Raw genomic sequence first — 9,980 nt, forward strand, 5'->3', positions numbered from 1 at the left:
AATATAAAGTTATGTATAGAAGTAGATATCGAAACAGCGTGAGATTTTAGCAAAAATAATGCCCGAAAATGTTTATCAACAAATCGTACCTTACTTGCACATCACACACGCTTCGGGGGATAGAGGTAGCATTAATATTGTTATATACCCTCTTTATCAACCGACTCTCAAATTCTATATTATTTCACAAAGTTCCAAAATGTTTGCGAGGGTCTTATATTGAATTCTGAACGGAACGAAGGATTATAAAATAAAATCTTGAGTGGGATTCAATCTGTGTTGCCTGAAGGGGACATAACTTTGTTACGCAGTATATATCATTATACTACGCTGAAAAAAAAAAACATTAGCTCCCTGTTCAGAAGGAATAAAACGCCTGTGAGTTCGTGGAATAAAAATAGCCTTTCCTTTCTTAGCGTTAGGTTCAATTAGCATTTCATCCAATTCTCACACATTCACATTAGGTCATACGTGATAAGTCCTATATTTTTTTATGATTCATAGTGATGGGACGAACAAACCATGCGCCTGGTATTATGCGAAACGCTTTCCTTTAACAGTTGTAGTGCTAGCCAGAGCTTTAAATCGCAAAGATCTGAGAGGTACTGCCATTGCACTCATCACCCTGAAACTTAAGTTGACGACTTGTAATTTCACTGGCACCCTTGTCCTTCAAAATCGGAACCCAAACTTTGACAAAATTCAACACCAAAACAAAACACTATCACTATTGATAAAGTTTTGTTTGGAACATGTAGTTGCTAAGTCGTTGCTACAGCACCGGCACGCTATGATGGCCGTTTTGATAGATTACAATAGTGAGGTCAAATCTTATTCATTATCGAAAAAATATAATTAAATGCGAGTTGCATCTATAAGTTTTTAGATTTATAACTAGTATTGCAAGGGGTAGGTGATTAAAAAGGTTTAATAAAACGAAAATAAACATGTTTACTTAATATATCGTTAATTCGAAACTGTTTTGTTTTACATTGAACTTTGACGCGAGTTTGCCGGAGATAGAAGTTGTACTGGCCAGCGATCCCATAAGTGACGATCGTATTAGGTTAATTTTTAAAATTTTGCCGAGTTGAGCACGTCACTAATGGTAATAATGTACATCAATTAGATCCCTCAACGTAGTTATGTATTAATACGAAACTTGATGAGCGGACATACGTCACAACGACCATCATAGCGTGCCGGTACTATAGTTTGTGATCAAATAATTGGTGTGATTATCTAGCCTTAACTTTGAAAATGCTTTGAAATCACTTATACTGCTTTGCTTCCTCGTTTCCTGCACCTGTTCTAAGTTTCTATTGTGGTCAAGTCATATCACAATTTAATCAATATTATGCAAATAATGTATATATTAATAATAATAATAAAATTTATTTCCACAAATTACAAATAGATACAATAGTACACATAACGATTTCAGAAAAAAAAACAATTACAATGAAAGTAAAATAGTTATATGTTTATCGTCTACAACTGGTGTTATACGGTCAGTAGACCTGCTCGTTGCATTTAATATTCCTCTGCCCGTTACGACATCGTAAAGTACGTCAACAACAGGTCGTATCTAATTCTCCCCTGTGTCATGTAATGTCTCAACAAGGACCGCACTTCAAAGACATTTCAATTATTGTGCTTTATGTACATTTGTAGTATTGTTCTTAAGATTAATATAGTTCCTAGCTAATACACAATAAGGTATTGTTTTGCAAAAGCTAACATGTAAATTCCACTGTACACATGTTTATGTCCAAACAATTTTTTTTTTTAAATAATCTATGGTTTTGGTCTATGTGATGTCTGGTTTCTGTCGGAAGATGTAAACTAACTTTTGTTATTGCGAAATTTTTAAAGTTTCTCACAGTAAAATTGTTTTGACATCTCTTTTTTTTTATAATATCAAGTGCCGGACGAATAAGTCGTGCGCCGGATGGTAAGCCACACGCCTGTCCATAATACTTGCTATGCCACTCAGAGCTTTAAATCGCAAAGATCTGAGTGGCACTGCCACTGTGCCCATCATCCTGAGACATAAATTGAAAAGTCCCAGGAGCCTGTAATTTCACCAGCTCCCTTACCCTTCAAAACCGGACCGCAGTAATGTTCATATTATTGCTTGGCGGCAGAAATAGGTGAGGTGGCATCACTTCCCTGGACGAAATTTTTCTAATCTAATTCTAATTTGAAAGCGTCCCAAAATATAAAGCTTGACTTGCTTTTGATTCTGTACCCTGTACCGTACTGCTGAATACGAATAATAATAATATCTTAAATGTATTTCACTGCATACTGCTATTGAAGACTACATCAAGACCATACCTATTACAGCCCATTAATAGAAGAATATAACACGTAATATACTCTCCTTTTTAGCAGCATTAGAACTCCTTATGAAAGAGTGTGGATACAATCGACAAGCGTGCCCAGAGGCTTATAGGTGAACTTGGATTTAGTAGAGGCGAATCTGCAGAGTTTGGTGACATCTGTCTGAGCCACGTATTTGTTTTGCGATCTTTGAGTGTAATCCCCACCAGTTTCCTCTTTGTTAGCATCCACATTTCGACCCCATATGTTAATAGAATTGAATTGTTGATGGAAATGGTAGACAGATGAGAGGAAGTTTGGAGTCATAATATTATACATTATTATTATTATATATATATATATATAATAATAATGTATATATTATCATTTTATATATATATGTATATATATATCCGCGTTTCACTGTGGCTAATAAGTCCCCGGCAACGAACACAGCGAAAGTGGATAAGCGCAAAGTTCTGAGGTAGATTTTTTTTATAAATAAGTTATGTGGAATACCAGAATATTTACTTATTTCTATATCAGTTAATTGTCTAAAGTATCCATTGCCGCATATATATTACAACCTTTACGGTTACAATTCGTATCATTCGTAACACTTACAACTCAAAGCCTGACAAACAGCTTATTGGTTTCGACAAGGAGCACATTTGGGCCCATGAAATGCAGAATGCCGTATGTTTGTGTAAATTTTACGCCTTTAAGGATTTTGTTCGGTGATAAAGATTTGATCTATATTCTGATTCGATTCTCTTTTGTTTTGCAATTTGATTCTTTATTTTATTTCTTTAGTAGTAAATACTGCCGCCTTACCTATTTCTGCTATCCAGTAAACATTACTGCATTCCTGTTTTGAAAGGTGGAACTTTTTCTAGATGAAATTATCCAGAAAAAATAAATGACCATTTTCTTACTCTACCGGTGATCAGCGTAAATACAAACGTTGATTCAAATTTTAATAGTAAACACTTAAACGAAATTTTTGATTTGCAATTGACCATTGAGATTTAAAAAAAAAATTATTATTCAATTTACAATTAAACACATATGTACATTTAGATTTTCCTTTCAAAAACCCTTTAATGGGTTTATGCGAAAGGAATTGAGATAGAAGTATTAAACATAATCAACAGCATTAAAACTAAAGCGGCAGGACACGATGACTTGAATATTGAAATGATTAATGAAACCTTGAATGTAACACTCCCAATCATCACAGCGATAGTAAAAAAGTCAATCAAAAGTAACACTTTCCCCACCGAGTGGAAAAAGGCTATAGTAAGATTGATACCGAAGAAAAATAATGTCGAACATCTAAAGGATCTACGTCCAATTTCAATCCTTCCTATTCTCTCTGAGGTTGCAAAGTAAGTGGTCCTGAAACAAATAATTACTTACGTGGAACAAGAGAATATTACTCCCAAGTTCCAATCAGGATTTCGCAAAGGTCACGGCACAGAATCTGCGCTTTTACATGTAGCAGATGATTTGACACAGGCTTCCGATATGAAATTAAGTAGTATAATGATTCTACCAGACTTTTCACGAGCTTTCGACTGCTTGCATTCTGAATTACTACTTAAAAAATTGCAATTGTATAATTTCTCACAAAATATTTGCCAATGGATTAAAACATTCTTATCCAACAGAGAACAGGTTGTAGTTGTTGACATAGGCAATGGAGAAAAAATGTTTTCTTCGTGCAAAGTGCTTCAACATGGGATACCACAAGGAGTCCTATTTTGTCTTTGTCTGTTGAGTCCTATTTTGTTTTCTATATTTACAGCTGATCTGCCCAGTTGCTTAAAAATCTGTAAATATCACGTTTACGCTGACCGTTAAAGGAGTAATATAGCTGTGTGTCAGCTATATTACTCCTTTACCGGTAATAACACCGATAAATAGCAATAAATAAAATTAACAGCTATCTGTATAATATCTACGGCTGGTCACTAAGTAACGGTTTAGTCCTCAATGCAAATAAATCACAGATGTTAGTGCTAGGAACCAAACATCAAATAGAAAGAGTCCTTAATCTTTACAAGATTGGGTACAAATTAATGGGATTAAGCTCGAAAAAGTCAAAACTGCACGGAATTTGGGGCTATTAATAGACGGAGAACAAAAATACATGTCTCATGTAAACATGAAAATAAAAAATACTTTTTTAAACTTAAGACATTATACAAAATAAGACCTTATATTCGGAAAGAGCTACGTATACTCCTAACCTTCTAGTACTCTCCCCATTTAGCTACTGTAGCGCTATATATGGTCCTGCGCTAAACAGTAACATGGAACAATCTGTCCAAAGGGTACAGAATGCTTGCATACGCTTCTGTTTTAATGTGCCAAAGAGGCAGTATATAACCCCGTACTTAAATAAACATGGCATCCTTAATATAAAAGGCAGACGAGATCTTATTATGCGTGTTCTGTGCATAGGGTTACCTGGAATAAAAAACCGAAATATCTTTTTGAGAAGCTTATGTGGGTCAGTGATGGCGCTCTTAGAAGCTTGCGTGCCGCCTCTTAAAATCAGATAAAGATTCCTAGCCACAAAACTACACGGTACAAGCGCTGTTTCAGGTACACGGCAGCAAAAATATGGAACGATCTTCCTGCCCCTTTAAGAGAGAAAACAAGTGAACAACATTTCAAAATTAAATATAAAATGCCTTTGATAAAAAAATATTTGTATTTGAATCACGCTTGCTGGAAAGATCTCATTTTAAAAAACTTCTTTTAAACTAAAATGGACATACTCATTCACATTCACCCATAACACACATACACACCCAGAGAGAGACACTCTGAGACACACACAAACACATACACATGCCTCTAATATATACCATTTTTTTTAATTGATATTATTGTTTAGTATATAAGTTTTTTCTTTTAATTGCTGTACCTCCTTCTATTACAGTACGTCCCGTTCTAGATCTAAGGGAAAGGGGGAATGGCTGAAAACCAGTGTTGAGCAAAGCTTACGGAGCTGAGCCAATAAAAAGCTAAGCCATTGCCTTTTGCCTCAGACCTCTATATAAGATTTTTATACATTACGTTCTTGTATAGTTATTGAGACAATTACGGGACTTATCAACTTGTGTTGCAATCAGGCGTGCAACTGCATTCAGGCGTGTCACCAGCCGCACGACTTGTTCGTCTTGTCACAAGGTATCATAAGAAAAACTATCATACAGTAACGCGGTTCTAATGCGTTACTGTATTAGTTACGTTACAGTTACAACTCGCTAATGAGTACCCGGCTTTACGCACTACAGCATTCCTCCCCGTTTCATCTCCTGGTCTCTGGCCGATGCGCATGCGGTCCGCCGCCGCGCGCCGTTTCCACGCAACTTGTGTGATGTAGTTCTAGTTTATATATATACAACGCAGCGTCACCGGTCAGGCGCATCGCAACTCCGACGCTACGCATCGTGTGGCGTCGCTCTGGTTTAATTTTGATGAATTTATGTGCATCTCTCTACAAGTTGTACCAAAAATAGTCGACTATATTTCAGCTGGTAATACAAACAACTTACAAAAAAAGTATTTAAAAATTTCTTTGTAGAAGCAAGAATTGTTAGACAACAATTGTGATTAGATAAAAAGATGGTGGCACCGTTTTGTTACCTTTTTGTTTCCATCTAAAATCTTAAGTCCCGAGAATGTCGGGCCAAGTTTCCTTATGAAAATGCCCGAATATTTACATTTCATCCGGCGATTATGCTAATTCCGGTTGCAAGAGTTAGTTACGAGCTGTATTTGCATACGGTTTAACCGCCCAGAACTTAGATGGTTTACTAATATTCTATGTTAGACTATTATATCTCTTTTTACATTGGATATTGCGTGTTATTATATTTCACAAAGCCAAAAGTTGACCCCTTTGTTTTGTATTTCAGTGTGTCTCAGCATTGGTTGTAGCTTTGTCAATAAAAAAACAATGTGAATTGAACCCGTCTAACTTTATTGGCTTTAAGAGGATTTTGGTAGTTTTGTTTCCGTATTTATGGGATATGGATAAGCGTTCTTTATTACGGTATATACGATATTGTTTGCGTATATTTATAATATTGTATACTATTTACATGCATCAGAATATACTTTTCGATTCAAATTTTGATGGAAGCTGAAACTAATACCCTGAAACAATGGCGCTAGTGTTTGCATTGATGATAACTAATCTGTGCTAGTGTCTACTCTTGACATAAAAATGTGTTTTATCAGTAACCTATTTCGTACAATTAGTTCTTTATAATTCCGTAATGTGGAGAGGTTGTTATTATAATATCATAATATATTTTCTAGAAAGGGCGAATGAGCCATTTCGAAAAAAAAATCAGGGTGCATGTTTTAAATTTTAAGGACTATTTTAAAATATTTACGTCCGGTTTTAAAATACGATTTTGGTTTTTATTAAGTTTAAGTTTTAAAATTGAAATAAAAAGGACGTAAATATTTTAAAATAGTCGTAGAAAAAACTAAATACACCCCCGAAAAAAATTTCGATATGGCGCTTTCGCCCTTTCTATAAAATACCGACGAAATGTAAAAAGGAATCACAACGATATGTTTTGCATTAATTATTTTTCCTATAAAGTAAGAGGAAAACGAGCAGATGACCCACTTGATGTGAAGTAGTCATTGTCGCATTGGATATTTGCAACATCAGAGGAGCTGTCTATGCGTTGGCAGCCTTTGAGAACTCTGTCCATTTGCTTTTTGAAGAATTCCATGTCATTGCGCAAAATGAGGAGACAATTCCACATCTTGCAGGTTCGAGGAAAGATCGAACGTGATGTCCACATGGTCTTAGAATAATAGGCATCAATGATGAGGACATGGTATCTACTTCTTTGGTGAAAAGTGAAAAGTGACGATAGCACTAGTTCAAATATTCAACTTAAACGGGTGCAAAAACCTCTTCAATTCTTGGATGCAAACAGGTGAAACACCTCGCTAAGGAGATTTCAGTTCACTTCGAAGAAGCCTCTGGTGACCAAAAGACTGGCATCTACTACCACTAGAGAGTAATCTTAGTTATGGTGAATCATTGCCAACCTCCAGGGTGCGATTTCCCCCGGGTGCGGCCCTCAATACTACCTTTTATACAATGGCTACCTTTGACTAGATGATTTAAAATAGAAAATTATTACTATTTTTTATATTAACCATATCTCGTTTATTTTTCCATATATATTTGTGAAACACTGTTACATAAGGAAATGTACGCTTTGTACAACAAACGTATTTTTTTCTAGGTTACTGTTACTGCACCCGTCACCGGAAGACAAGAGTTGACAAGTTTTGTTCATTTGTTGACAAACTTAGACTAGATTATTGTTAAAATACATGTTAGGAAAATATATGTCATATTAGTTTTAAGGTTATGTATATAAAAGCCAGATTCATTTGATCCCACAGTCAAAGTGAATACTCAGTTTTGTGGGGTTATGTAAAAAGTACATAGGACAACTAAGGAAACTGTAATGTTTTTAATATACACCCGGACACGTAATTCAATCCACATCGAGTTTTTGCCTTAAAGGGCTAGAATACAAAAATAGTGTTATCATCGAAGAAAAAGGTTTCCCCCGGTTTTGCAAGTCCAAATTTCCAACAAGGACTTATAAAAAAGACTTTTAATATATTAGTTTCAAAATTGCGTAGGATAGTTCTTGATCAATCGAACATTGTTTAAGCTTAGTGCATTTAATACTGATGCGAGGTGGCTCGAATTATGTGTCCGGGAGTGTATCCGCTCACGCGATGCGCTCATCCTACCGCAAAATAGCGGCTATTTGGTTTCGCAAATTAGAAAAGGATTCAGTTTAAATGCAAGTTTTTAAAAATAAAAATTATTATTCTGCATTGCTAAATAAATACCCTCCGTACAACAACAAAAACATCTCAAATAAAATGCAGTAATACACCGCAAATCCTGCACTTAGAAAGCACTAATGCAATTTTTGGTGCACTTGGATAAATATGATAATATTCCGTTTGAGTGGTTCTAACGTTTACCATGAAATTACTCCTTAAAGTATAGTTTATAAACATTTATATTCAGGGTAAACTTAAAAAACGCAACTTACGGTATGTTTTGGAATGTACGGAGACATACAGACAGGTCAGTAGTTCGCCTGTCTATATTTCACTGCAAACGAGAGTTGATATTGATAAGAGCTGTATCGCTAATGTGTTACCAGGAATATATGGCCCTTAATTTCGTCTCTATTTATGGTTATTTAGTCGATGGATTCGATGTTATTTTCGCACTACGTGTGGCCATTATATTCTTTATGTTTTTAGAGCCGCCTATATCTAACAAAATACTTTAAAGCTGGATTTATGGTAGTAGTGGTATTATCCTACCTACTAGTTTTATACAGGGTTTTATACCCTGTTTAACAATTATTTGTAAAGTGTGCCCAGGCGAATATTTGGTAAGTTTAAAAGAGATAAAAAATCTTTAAAATGATATCGAAAGTATGTCATGAATATAATTGGTAAAACGACATCAATAAGTTATTTTTAAATAAAACTGGACATATCCTACATTTTAACGTTGAGTATTTTTGTAGAGAGGTTTTACTTTGAACAGCTGCTTTGAATATAAAATTTTGTACTTACTTAATAATGAACATCACTTTGTCCTTATCCAATTAAAAGATTCATTACTAAAGTAATAAAAACTTCATTTATAGTAGTTTTGTTATGTGTAAAGTTATTGTTACTTCTTAAAGTAGATCAATTAAAGGCTCTTTACGAATGTCATATTAACTGCCTCATGTTATCATGCTGGTCTGCCACGCAGAGGTTCCGGGTCCATTCCCAGTTTGGGAGAAATATTTGTATGGTCTACATTTATTTCTTATTATTTCTTGTAAGTGTGAGTGCAATTCGTGGTTGTCTATGTGTGTCCATGGCACTTGCGACACAGGGTTGTCCTAGTGCGCGTCTATGAGTGCATGCTTTTTTTAAAAAAAGAATAAGTATGGAAGCATTTAACGGTAAAAATTTGGGATATTTCTAGTTTTATATTTAAAAAATTATTGATGTTGTTTTACTCACTATGTAACGTACTTTCAATATCAGTTCAAAGGTTTTTGATATCTCTTATATTTACGGAATAATCGGTTGACACTTAATAATTATATCCTGTATAAAACTAGAGGGTTCGATAATACCATTTGTATCATAAATCCAACTTTAAAGTATTTTACTATTAGGCTTACTTAGTACGAAAATAAGCGATCGAACTAACGCTGTACTTGAATAAAGAATGTTCATTATTGTGTATTTAGCACTCTGCCAATCCCTCACCTATTGCACCTCTGGATGGGGTGGATCCGCCAAGTCGCATCTTCTCAAGCTGGATCGCACTCAACGTGCGATACTCAAGGTGGGATGGTGTCTCCCCTACAGATACCCGACCTCTGACCTTTATAAAACCTGTAAGGTCCTCTCAGTACAACAGCTTTTTGTTCTTCAAATAGCTTTGACCACGCACACTCATATCCCCTACGACCGTAAACATACTGTTTGTCAAAATCCTTAATATTCACCCATTGTGCAATACACACACACACACACACACACACACACACACACACACACACACA

Source organism: Hyposmocoma kahamanoa, unplaced genomic scaffold (genome assembly GCF_003589595.1).
Source record: "Hyposmocoma kahamanoa isolate Upper Pololo Valley unplaced genomic scaffold, ASM358959v1 210, whole genome shotgun sequence".
In the NCBI taxonomy this organism is placed as follows: domain Eukaryota; kingdom Metazoa; phylum Arthropoda; class Insecta; order Lepidoptera; family Cosmopterigidae; genus Hyposmocoma; species Hyposmocoma kahamanoa.